The sequence below is a fragment of the Myotis yumanensis genome, unplaced genomic scaffold, assembly GCF_028538775.1.
Source record: "Myotis yumanensis isolate MYYU_CA2020_CCGP unplaced genomic scaffold, mMyoYum1.0.hap1 SCAF_18, whole genome shotgun sequence".
NCBI lineage: Eukaryota > Metazoa > Chordata > Mammalia > Chiroptera > Vespertilionidae > Myotis > Myotis yumanensis.
This window is the reverse complement of record NW_027223769.1, coordinates 33,900,652-33,912,210: the sequence shown is the minus strand read 5'-3', so window position 1 is coordinate 33,912,210 and position 11,559 is coordinate 33,900,652. Positions and strand designations below refer to the sequence as shown.

Genomic DNA, 11,559 nt, shown 5'->3' with positions numbered 1-11,559 from the left:
GCGCCGCGCTCCCTGCCTTAAGTGGAGGCGGCGAGCCACCCGTAGCTCGACGTGGATCCCTCCGCCCACTTGGGCCCGCCCCCTGGGAGCGCGGAGCCAATCCCGCTGTGGGGATCACGGACTTCCTCTTCCTTCCGCCCGTAAGCCCCGCCCTAGTTCCGCCTCCTCGTGAAGAGAACGCCTTTGCCAAGGGACTATTTTTCTCCGTCGTCATCGCAGAGCTTTTGGAAGCGTAAGGAGACGTGACGATAGAATGTGTTTTCGACACTGGCATGCTGTCATGGGAACCCGGCGGGGGTGGGGCCAGAGGGCGGGAGGGCCAGGCCCCGCCTCCTGAGGAGCGAGGAGGAGTTACAAGCGCCAAAGAAAAGTGGAGCAAGGAGCTTGTGATGAGGTGCTTACCTGGAGCCCGGCTGCCATGCCAAGGAAGCTTGCTGGCTGAGGCCCAGAGGAGTGAAAGCAGTAACCTGGATTGGGCAGTAACTGTACCAGGCGCCGTGTGTGCATCCTTGCTTTCATTGCTAACAGGGTTGCTATGAGCACACCACGTATACATGGATATGTGGATGCAGTTAAAGCAATACTCTGAGGAAAATATATCGCCTTAAATGCATTATTATTATTAGCAAACAAGAAAACCTGAACATCCAGATAAAAGCAGAACTTAGTAAAATGAAACAAAATAAAATCGAGTTGGTTGAGTTGAATAACAGCTGATTTTTTTTGTAAAAAAGAAAAAATCAATACTCAGCACAGTTTTTTTTTAAAAAAAGACATAAAATAAGCTATGGTATTTCGTATGGGAAAGATATCAGAAATGGTGGAGACCACTCACTGAGCATCTCCCTAAATATTATACTCCGTGCCCAGGCCTGTGCTGGGTATGGTGGCTGACAGGGAGTTTGCAGCTAACTTCCTCCTCATTATCTATACTAATAAAAAGGTAATATGCTAATTAGACCAGACATCTTCTGGACATCCTTCCGGACAAAGCCACAGTGGCAGGGGCCGAGGCAGAGGTGGTTAGGGGCAATGAGGCAGGCCAGCAGAGTGGTTCGGGGCGTTCAGCAGGCAGGCAGGCAGGTGAGCAGTTAGGAGCCAGCAGTCCCAGATTGCGAGAGAGATGTCTGGCTGCTGGTTTAGGCCCGGATTGTGAGAGGGTGCAGGCTGTGCTGAGGGGACCACCCCCCATGCACGAATTTTGTGCACCGGGCCCCTCTAGTAGCTAATAATAGCTAACATCAACTGAATATTTGTTATGTGTCAGGCACTATACTAAGCGCCTTAGCCTTTATTAAATCATTTAATCCTCACAGCAACCCCGTGAACAACTGAGCCAGAATTTCCAGACATTGGGTGGCGGGTGGAGTGGAGGGGGAGATATGGATTGTATTACAGTAAAAAGTCAAAACATTTTATATGAAACTGTTATTCTTGAATTATTTCTGGGGACTCTGTATACTTTATGCCAGTGAACAATTTATCCCTTGATTGTTATTAAATTTCTCAAAATATCCTAGGGGGAAACGGGCTTAAGTGCCCTGAGCAGATAGCCAGCCCATCAGTGAGCAAGCTGGTGGGAGAAATGAAAGTGCTTGCTTCTCCTAACTACTCATCCTCAGTGAGTGTCCACATGAACTGTGTTCAGTTCTTCCTTCTGTTAGGGTTCACAAGTTATTGTGATCACAAGCCTTGGCTACAGTAAAGATTATTCGATGAAAGGGTTAAAGAACATGAATTAGTGTTTAATGAACATGTTTTGCTCCTATTGTAGACTTAATTTTGGCATGCTTCTTCCAGATGCAGTACCGCCATCATGACAGGCACACAATAAATGAATGAATGAATGAATGAATGAACGAACTAGAGCCGAATGTGCACTTTGACATTTTTCTTCATTTCAAAAGTAATGTAGACTGAAATAACCTAAAACTACAGATGTCACTCAAAGAAACACATTAAACACTACGTCTTCAAGATCATTTTCTCTTCATCAACATGAAGATGCGTAAGGGCAGAACACAAGAAAAATCTTGCTAATAAGTTGCTTCCTGCAATAATTATACAAGTCCGTTTTTAAAAGTAATAAATGAAAAAAGCAAGATCTAATGAGGCAGCAAAACTGCAATCTGGGCAGTAGGTACAGAAGCTCAACTGATACACACCAGGCCATTAAAAGCTGCAGAAAAGGTAAAGTAATTGCATGAAGTGCAAGATAAGGGTGGTCCTGAGAATCCCGCGACTACAAGAAGGGCTTTAGTTTGTTAGCCTGAAGTCCGGGTTGAACCATCACAGAAGTAGCATCCAGTCCCGTGCCCGGCCCAGAACCTCTGACCATGAACAAACCACAGTCCTGTGTTTGGATGGAATATGACATCTTGGTGGGGTGTCAAAATACACCAAGAAATTACAGCAAGTAAATCAAACCCATATCAGTAATCCATGTCAGATGAGGGAAAGTTTCTGATTATTGTGACATTTTGTTTGTTATTAAAAATATTTGAAATATTTAAAATAACGTAAAGTATTAGAGGATCTGATACTTCCCATTTAATTTGAAATGCTTCAAGGAATTTGAAATTAGTTCTGTGATTTTTTAATTTAAAAGTGTCAAAGGAAATGTAATTAAATTTGTAAACGATGAATGTTTAACATTTTTTGGTCTAGTGTTTGGATGCTTAGGAAGATTGCATCAGAATTTTGGTCTTTCATGTTAGCTATTGGAAGTGTTTGTGCACATCAAACAGATTGAATGTGTGGGTGACTCTGAAATGTCTAAGGAAACTAGATTGTGTGGGAGCCATGTTTATGGTTTAACCCGTTACGTTTTTAATTAATCCAGCATCAATCAAAGATTAAGCCAGTGTTCATATTTATATACAAAACCACCTAGTTTGTAGTGATAACAAGATTTGTAAATCGATTTCAAAGACACAAGACAAATGAGATTTTTCAATGTACAACTTTAATAACTGAGATATTATGTAAAACACCAGCAACTATAAGAATCCTATTCAGTGCACAAAAGCCCTGGTCAGTTGCTACAACCCAGTGGACAGCGTCTGTTCATGTCCATCCAAACCCCAAAACTCGGAGCGCCCGACCTCTGAGACATGGGACTTGATACACACTGTAAGGCCAAGTTTGTTCTTTACCCCTCCTTGCTGATGGGGATGGGGAGAACAGCAATGGCTGGGGCGTTCAGCTGGCAGATGGAGGACCCCCGAATCCAGTGGCTGTACCCCAGCACCTCCAGCCTTGACAACACCAAGTAAAGGAGCCAGTGGTGGGCAGCTGAGGCTCCTTCGACTGTGAGAGTGAAGCTCAAATGGGACTTGGTTGGGCCCTTGCACATTATTGTTACGTTAAAACTGATTTTTAAACTTACAGTAAAATGCACTCTTTTTGGTGTGTAGTTTTGATGAAGGCACCGAGTCATGTAACCATTGCCGTGTGCAGGATGCGGAACAGCTCCATCACCCCCCAAATCCTCCCATGCTATCCCTTCGTAACCAAATCCTTTCCCCTCCTCCAATGCCCCCTGCACCCCTGGTGACCATGGGTCTGTTCTCTATCCCCACTGTTCTGCCTTTTCCAGAACGTAACATAGACGGAATCATTCAGTAGGTAGATTTTGAGTCTGGCTTCTTAGCACAATGCGTTTGAAATGCACATTATTTTCACAGTTTGTGGAGAATTCCGCAAAGGGTTGCTCATCCATTCCACCGCTCAGCCCCCAAAGGCCAGGGGTGTTTGAACAAGTTGGCCGGCCCTCCGCATGCTTACTTTTGAAGGCTTCACCACAGCATTTCAAACGCATTCAAAGGCAGCCATTTTCTATATTCAAGATAACCCTTTTCTGTAACCTTGAAAAGATCTTGAGAATTTGCTTTTGAAATTATTTGATTTTGTGATTGTCCGACTCTTCACTGATTATCATGAGAAAAATACTTTTTAAAGCAAATACTGAATCTAACCATTAATGAAGTTCACAGGACTGGAAAGACATTTAATCACGTTTATTTTTATCTTGCAACTTTCTTATGTTAGAGCCAACACTGGTTTTTTTGGGGGTCGAAAACATTTCTGTAGGCCCCTGGGAAGTCTTAGGCCCTGGGCGCCATGCCCCAAATCTGGCAGAACCCCACAAGATTCCACCACTAAAGGCATCACGGTTCCAACCCACACCAGTGAGAGAAGGGATGGAAGACTTTCTCTGAATCATAACAATGCCCTTTCTTAAAAAAAAAAAAAAAAAATCATATGGCACAGGAGTTCAAGTTTTCTAAGAGTTTATCTCACAAACATACATACTGTGTAAAAAAAAATGTATGTGCAAATGTGTTCATCACAGCAATACTGACTGGTAATAGTACTGATAAGAGTCTATCAGTAAGCGATGGCTTCCGCTGTGGTACATCACATAATGGGAAACTATGCAGGCACGAAAAGGGGTGAGGTAGGTCTGTATGTGCTCACAGTAGGAATTCACAATTAAGTAAAAACGTAAGTTGCAGAAAAAGAATATAGAGTCTGATTACATTTCTGTAAAAATAAAAGTCACTGTCGTTTTGAAATGTTAGTAAATGCAGAGGAGACAAACTGGAAGGTACATGCCAATCTTCACCGTGGTTACGACGTTTCTGTATGCCGGTGCATGTGGGTGGGGAGAGGCTTTCGTTAGGTACTTTGCTGTAACATGACGCTTTTACCATGAGCATGTATTACTTTGAAAATGGAGAAAATTCAGTATTAAACAACCCAGACACAAGCAGGACGACTGAAAAATGTGACTTGATGTTCTGAATTTCTGAGCACATCATGGATGGGCAGTAGACTGCTCTTGAGTTAGCAGGTTCCTTGTCCCTTTTTTTCAAGGCCAAAACCACCAAAAAACAAAAACAAAAACAAAAAAACCCTCCTCTTTCCCCTTCTTTCTACAACCCCTCTCTCATCGAGCACATCCACAAAAACAAGGTTCTCTTGGTTGAGAAGTTTCTGGAAAACAAGATGTTCACACCGAGAAGGGAAATTGGAGGACGAAGCTAGAGTTCAAGTTCTGCGTGGCATCTAAAGAACTCCCAAGCCAACGACCGTGTATCTGCTCCGAAGAGACCCTTCCTCCTGGCAGCAGCCCTGCAACCCCGCGGTCAGCACGGCGGTAACATGCTATGTAGAGAGACATGCGCACGCGAAGCACCACGTCCACAGGAGTTCCAGGAACATGCTCATGGCAAGGAGGTCTTGAGATGCTGTCCCGGAGACCTGGGAGACCAACCGAAATTTGCAGAACTGTAAGTCCAAAAGGGCCTCGTGAGAGAGACCGCTTGAGGACCCCAGGCCGGTGTTGGAGCTGGAAAGTATTAAGTCCATCCATTCGGTGCCCCGTTGGCCTCAGTCCGCGGGCGGTGGGCCTGCGGGCCTCACTCGCTGGTGTTCAAGGGCACGGTCTTGAGCTCCCACACCTGAGGAACTGCTTGGATACGACAGATGGCCCAGGGGACGCTGTGACCCTGTGATGGCAGAAGGGCCTCTTTGCTTCCCCCCTATAATTGCTTCCCCCCCATAATTGCTTCAAAAACTGTGAGTGTCCACACCTGGATTGCCAGTCACCTGTTCCGGGCAAGCAGCAAAGACCGGAGAGAGGATGTTGTGCGGACCACGTGGCCTTTGTGGAGCACGGGTGTTGGGGTCTGCCTGTCGCTTCTGCTCTCTATAGGCAGTGGGAGGGCACAGGCCACCGCCAGACACCAGGCTGTGACACAGCTGTCCTAGGAGGGGAGGACTGACGGAGCCAGGGAAGGCTCATTTGTAAAACAGGTTGAGTTTGTTCCTTGGATAAATACAGCCAGTGCTTCCACGCCATTCTATCAATGCACCAGAAACAGCCCCGGGATGGGGACCTGAGAGCCCGGGCCCTGCCCTGCCTCAGGACAGCGGCCTCCATCCTCCAAGGTAAGGTGCTATTTTAGAAGGGGGCTTGGGGAGAGGGAACAGGATTGGGAGGTGGGATAAATATGGAGACAGGAGCAAAGGGAACGCCAAGGGGCTAAGGCACCTTCCTGACTTCACCGGAAGTGGCACGCCTACATCACGGTCCTTGCTTTGCAAGGACCAGTCGAGGGAGGCCAAATGCGTGTTGGAGGCAAAGCCTGGCTTTCTGGGCTCACGAGTCTCCTTGAATCCGCTGCCTTTTTCCCAGGGTGAGCTCAGCACCCCTCCTTGACTTCCCGTCCCTGTAGAGAGCATCCTGAGCTCCTGCCTCTCCACCTCTGGGACTTCCCCTCTGTCCTCTGGCCAGAACCTGCCACCGATGCTCTTCTGTGTCACTCAGCCGTCTGGCCATGGGTCTCCGTGAATGGCCCCTTCCATACTGAAAACTCTCCATACACTTCTTTTAAAACCTTTTATTCAATAATATATACTTTTAAAATTATAATATGTAACTGCCCATCATGCCATATAAGCCCCCGCGCCCCCGCTGCGGAGTCTGTGGTCTGCTGGAAACCAGGCGGCCACGGGACCGCCCAGGGGCGCGGGGGAGCAACAGTAACCAACAACCATTTGCATACCCTTCACATTTCCCATGCTTTCTGGGTCAGGAGGAAGTCAACCGGAAGCCAAAGGCGTGGGAACCTTTTACATTCGGAAGTGAGGTTTGATATACGGTGGTGGGCTGCCCTTCGGTTGGTCTAGTTCGTGCTCGCCAAACCCGCCACCGTGTGTCTGCTCACGGCACGTGATCTCTCTACACGTTAAGACGTTTGATTGGTTCTTGTTCTGCTTATGGAAAAGTGAGAGGAGCCGCCACAGACCTGGGGAAAGAGATGGGAGGAGGGGAAAGACGCATTAATCAATCTGACCGGGAGTGAGGACAGGCCTCCCTTGTCGGTGGCTTCCTCCTGGAGGGGGCTGGGAAGTGTGTGCAAGCCTGCCTTTCCTGTGCCACTTTGCGGGAAACCTAGGGAGACCATGAAATCGGGTTTGGAGTGGTACCCTTTCCAAACTTGCTCTTCTGATCACCATCAAGAGGCAGCCTTTGCACGGCCTTGTGCGAGAGCAAGGGGAAAGTTCTGGACCCCACGGGGGTGACCAAGTCTCTTCCCCGCCTCTCAGGTCCGGGACACTGACCGTCCTGTGGGAACCTGGCCACAAGTTGCGCAGGCCACCTCTGGAGCCCCATCAGATCTGATCCACGTCACTGAAAACAGCGTGGGACTGAGAGTTAGAGGACTGTATTTCTCTGAGGAACTGGCTCATACAGGGGTGAGCAAAGTAGGTTTACAGCTGTTCGTATGGAAAAAGACGTGCAGGTTAGGATTATTACAAGAGCTTCATCAACTCAAAAGAACAGCACAATGGCAGTGTGCTCACAGCTATAAGCCTGCCTTTGCCGCCCTGTTTACTCTCCCCTGAAAGCGTGGCCTGAACACCGTTCCTCCTCCCATGTCCAGCGCAGTGGGGTGGGAGGCGAGATGCCAGCAGAATTCTAAGAGTCTCAGAACGGTACCTCAGCCCCGAGGGGAAGGACTGCGCACCTGGGCAGCGGTCACCGGAACATCGGTCCGTGAACTCGGGGTAAAGAGCTCTACTGCTCAGTATTTGAGGCCACGTGGTGCATACGGGTAAGAAATTAGTTTGCCTTTCAGCGCTTCAGAAACTGATTTCCAAGCATCCAACTCCACAGAGGGACCAGTCGGGAAGAAAAAGAACATTAATTAAAGACACCACCGTCTGCCAAACAACGGCACATGCCCGAGAGTGCTGCAAGGAACGGGGTGGGGAGACGTTTCTAAACGCAGAGCACTGCCACGAAGGCTCAAGTTGGGGGAGAAACAGGCCAGCCCCAAGCAGCAGGTGTCTGAGGGGTGCAGTTCAGAAGCAAGAACCAAGAACCAGCAATAGGTCCCCTCGGACACGCCTCCCGCTGTCTTCACACCCAGCGGATTACCGCCACCACCACATACATCTCTGCAGTTCCAGGGTGACCCCACCTCTCCCCCGAGACAGGACACACAAGCTTAAGGTCCGCAGAGCAGGGGCTTGTCGCCCTCTGGGGAAGGCGGGTGACCAACATCTTTATTTAGGCAAAACAGGATTTCCCAGGGCGTTTTTCTTCCCGCTAAGGGCAGCAGCACAGAAATCGTGCATCAGCGTCCAGTGATGCACCGAGGGGGCCACCACTGTGTCTGACGTGGTCATCTGTAAGGATCGCAGCCAGGGGGCGCTGCTTTTTGGCAAACGGAAGGCGAGTCGGCTCCAGGGGTCTTGATTTACCCAAGCTTTGCACGGGGTGCCAAGTTCCTGTCCCCACCTCTCAGTCACCATTCACAGCACGAAAAGCCAGCAAGTGAAAAAACGGTTAATTTATTGAGTCAATGAAAGTTGGTTTTTTAAAAACAATCCTCAATACATGTAGTTCAGGAATTAAGCATCACATTTGTAGCACATGGTTGAGTCTCCACACAAAAGTCCGCCCACCTGCACAGCCCCATCGCCTCACCTCACGGCCTGCGTGGGGCCGTGTTCATCAACACATCCATGTAGCTCAGAAGCACATGCCATGGCTGGCTTTCTCAGCTGGTGTTTCCCCACCACCTGCCCTCCCCGGTCCCGTCTTAGAGTTCAGCTCGCTGACAAACTCTGGCTTCCTGTGTGCTCGTGTGGACCCTGCTTTTGCTTTAAAGGGGTTTCTATCTCGGTGACTCCGCCAGGTTGGTGCCCACTCCTGTTCAATGGTAGGAGGGGGTTTGCTTTCCCCGTGGGTGCCCGTGCAGTAATGCAGGTTTCTAAACAAACCATTTCCTCTGACCTGGCATTAAAGGAAATATTAACTGGGCTCTTAGATCCACTTCAGTGCATACACAAAAACTCCTCCAATTGTTGCTTGTGTCCCAAAGTAATTTTGCTCCCATCCTCAGCCACGCAGCACCTGGGAGAACCTGTCCTTTCCCTGAGTAGGCCCAGGCCGAGCCCCGGCCGCCAGCTCGCTGGGACTCGGCATCTGCCTGGAGAGCACCTTGTGGTCCCGCTGGCACCAATCCAGGGGGAGTGCCCGCCTCAGGGCGCACCCAGAACATGACCGTTGTGCCCCCAGGTCCTCTCCCCTCAGAAGTCACATTCCCTCTTTCGACTGTTACTGGTTCAGCTTCTCCTTTAACAGCTGTCTGGCCCGGCCTCTCCCAGCCCCAAGGATCCCCAGCTCTGCGGTCTCCTCTAATGAATCCGTCTGAGCACCTTCCTCTTTGCAGGGGAAACATCTGCTTTGAGCCTCGTGAGCACCGATGTGCTAGAGGGTCTGTGAGGAGACCCAGCGAGTGAGTACCGGCTAAGTGCCCACAGAACTGGCCTCGACACGCGCCTCACTGTGAGAAGGCCCACGAATGCTTGGTCTGCACTATACATGTGACGGCTGCTCCCGCCCAGCCCCTACCACAGGGACGGGAGGGGACAGGAGCAGGCCAGCTGATATGACCCAGGGGAGAGTGAACTGCAAGTGAACCACAGGTGAAAAGATCGATCGGCAGTTCTGCCCTCCCCGCGGCCGCCTCAGCTGGAGGAACCCCTGCAGACCTGCTCGCGGGGCCAGACTGTGCTACCCGCCTGTACATGGCACAGGAGCCATTTTCCTCACCGCACCACATCTATGTTCTTAAACACAGGCAGTACCTGAGATGACAGTGTAACACTACCCTGTTCCCCACATTTTTTTGCTTTTCTTTAGGAAATAATAAGTCCTTATCATAGGCACTTTTAACCTGTTATAAGGTAATGAAGCAAACAAAATATCAAATGAAAATTACTGAGATGAATTAAGAAATATAGCTAACTGAAAAGGATAGGGGGTGGGTAGATCTACCATAGCTTAGTCTAAATATTAGACACTCTCTCACACACACGCACAGGCACACGCACACACATTCACCCCTCTTTCTCAGAACTCTCCAAGACCACCCCCTAACCCGGGGACATGCTCTCAAATAGCAGCGGAGCCAGGTCCGTGTGGACACACCATGGTTTGGGCATAGGTTAAGAGAAAAGGTCTGGACTGGACTCACTTGTTTGGGGAAAAACACAACCTACAGTGGCAGCAGCCAGCAAGCTGGTCGAGGCCAGACGAGAAAGGAGTGGGGCGTTTTAAACTCCGTTCTCCCGCATGTCTAAGGCATGAAGACAGGGAAAAGACAGGTGGGAGCAAAGGAGACTGTGTGCATAAAGGAAGCACTGCTCCTGTCCAAGCGGCGGCTGCAGAGCCAGGGCAGGCAGGTGAGCGTCTGCACCTACCGAGTCACGAGCAAAGGAGAGGACAAGTGACTCGCCGGCTCTGCTCCAGATGCTGTCCTGCCTCTGGGGCCCCACTGGTCACTACCTCACCAAGCCCTCCTCTCGGCTCCCGGCCTGGTCCAGACAGGCAACTTACAGGTGTGGGAGGAGAGCGTGGGGACGAAGGGGCGGGGCAGGAAAGACACACAGTGGCACATCTCCCTGATAAATAAACAACAGCTCCGTGTTGCCTCAGAGGGCACGTGAGAAGGCTTCTGACAATCCCAGAGTTTTACTGCCTGACACGGTGATCTAGGTTCAGCCAAGAGCTCGTGCCTTGTCTTCCATTTTCAGACAGAACAAATGCAGACATTAATACACAGAATGTGCAATGCAGGCAGGTAGTATATGTATGAGAACCTTAGCGGGATTCATTTCCTGGCTTTGGGATCTTACTTTTTAATCTGTAAGCTCAACTCTATAAATAAGAGTTTTATTTGTATTTCAAGTTCCCACCAACCAAATGACAAAAATAGAATCTACATTTAGAGATAGGACCTGCTACCAATACCAATATGATTTTATTGGAATATGGAATGTAAACAGATGCTTTCAAACAAACAATCTACCCTTATAAAAACGTATGGCATTATTAAATAGTTAATAAAGAAACCCTAATGTGACGTGGTGGCAGACCCCTCCAACTCCAGCCTAGCTGTGCGAGTCCCCATAGCTGTGGCGCGGCTCTGCAGCTGGGGGGCGGGGACTGCTTGCAAATCATGTTAATGTCAAGTCCCCCAAATGAAATCAGCACTATTTTTACTTTTTAAAACAAAATCTAGCTTCCTTTGCTAACGTGAAGGCTGGCACATGGATCCCAGGCTTTGCTACTCACTCCGGAAACTCCACTTCCTCCCCCAAGACCCTCGCCGCCTGGGCTGTGGGTGGCCCTGCCCACGTACCTGCAGGCGAGAGGGACTTGTCATTGCCATCACATTCACGTATTACCCATCAGAGCTTAGAAATGCAGAGTACCCTGATTACAGCGGGGAATTACTTCTCAAGGGGATAAAAAGAGGCAAAAAGGGGGTGGGATGGGGATATATATTTTTTTCTTCACCCAATAGGTCATTCCTGAATAAATTCTCATAGAACCTTTTTCCTCCCTCTCCCCCCTGACCTGTCTAAAGACCGACCACCCAGCTTTAGTTATGGTTGTGAACAAAACGTCTTTGTTTCAGAGATGCGTTAAAATAGGTGCACACACAGGGATGTGCTGGGAAATGGTGAGGCTTC

At 49.1% G+C, this 11,559-nt stretch overlaps 1 protein-coding gene across 1 annotated transcript in view; it reads right to left on the bottom strand.

Moving 5' to 3' along the window:
* Positions 1–6,392: 6,392 nt before the first annotated feature.
* Positions 6,393–11,559, bottom strand: part of CSNK2A2 (casein kinase 2 alpha 2) — a 35,005-nt gene continuing 29,838 nt past the window's right edge. The window contains exon 12 of the mRNA XM_070398748.1: positions 6,393–6,815. The gene's annotated coding sequence lies outside the window, so the exon portion shown is untranslated. The remainder of the gene's footprint in view (positions 6,816–11,559) is intronic.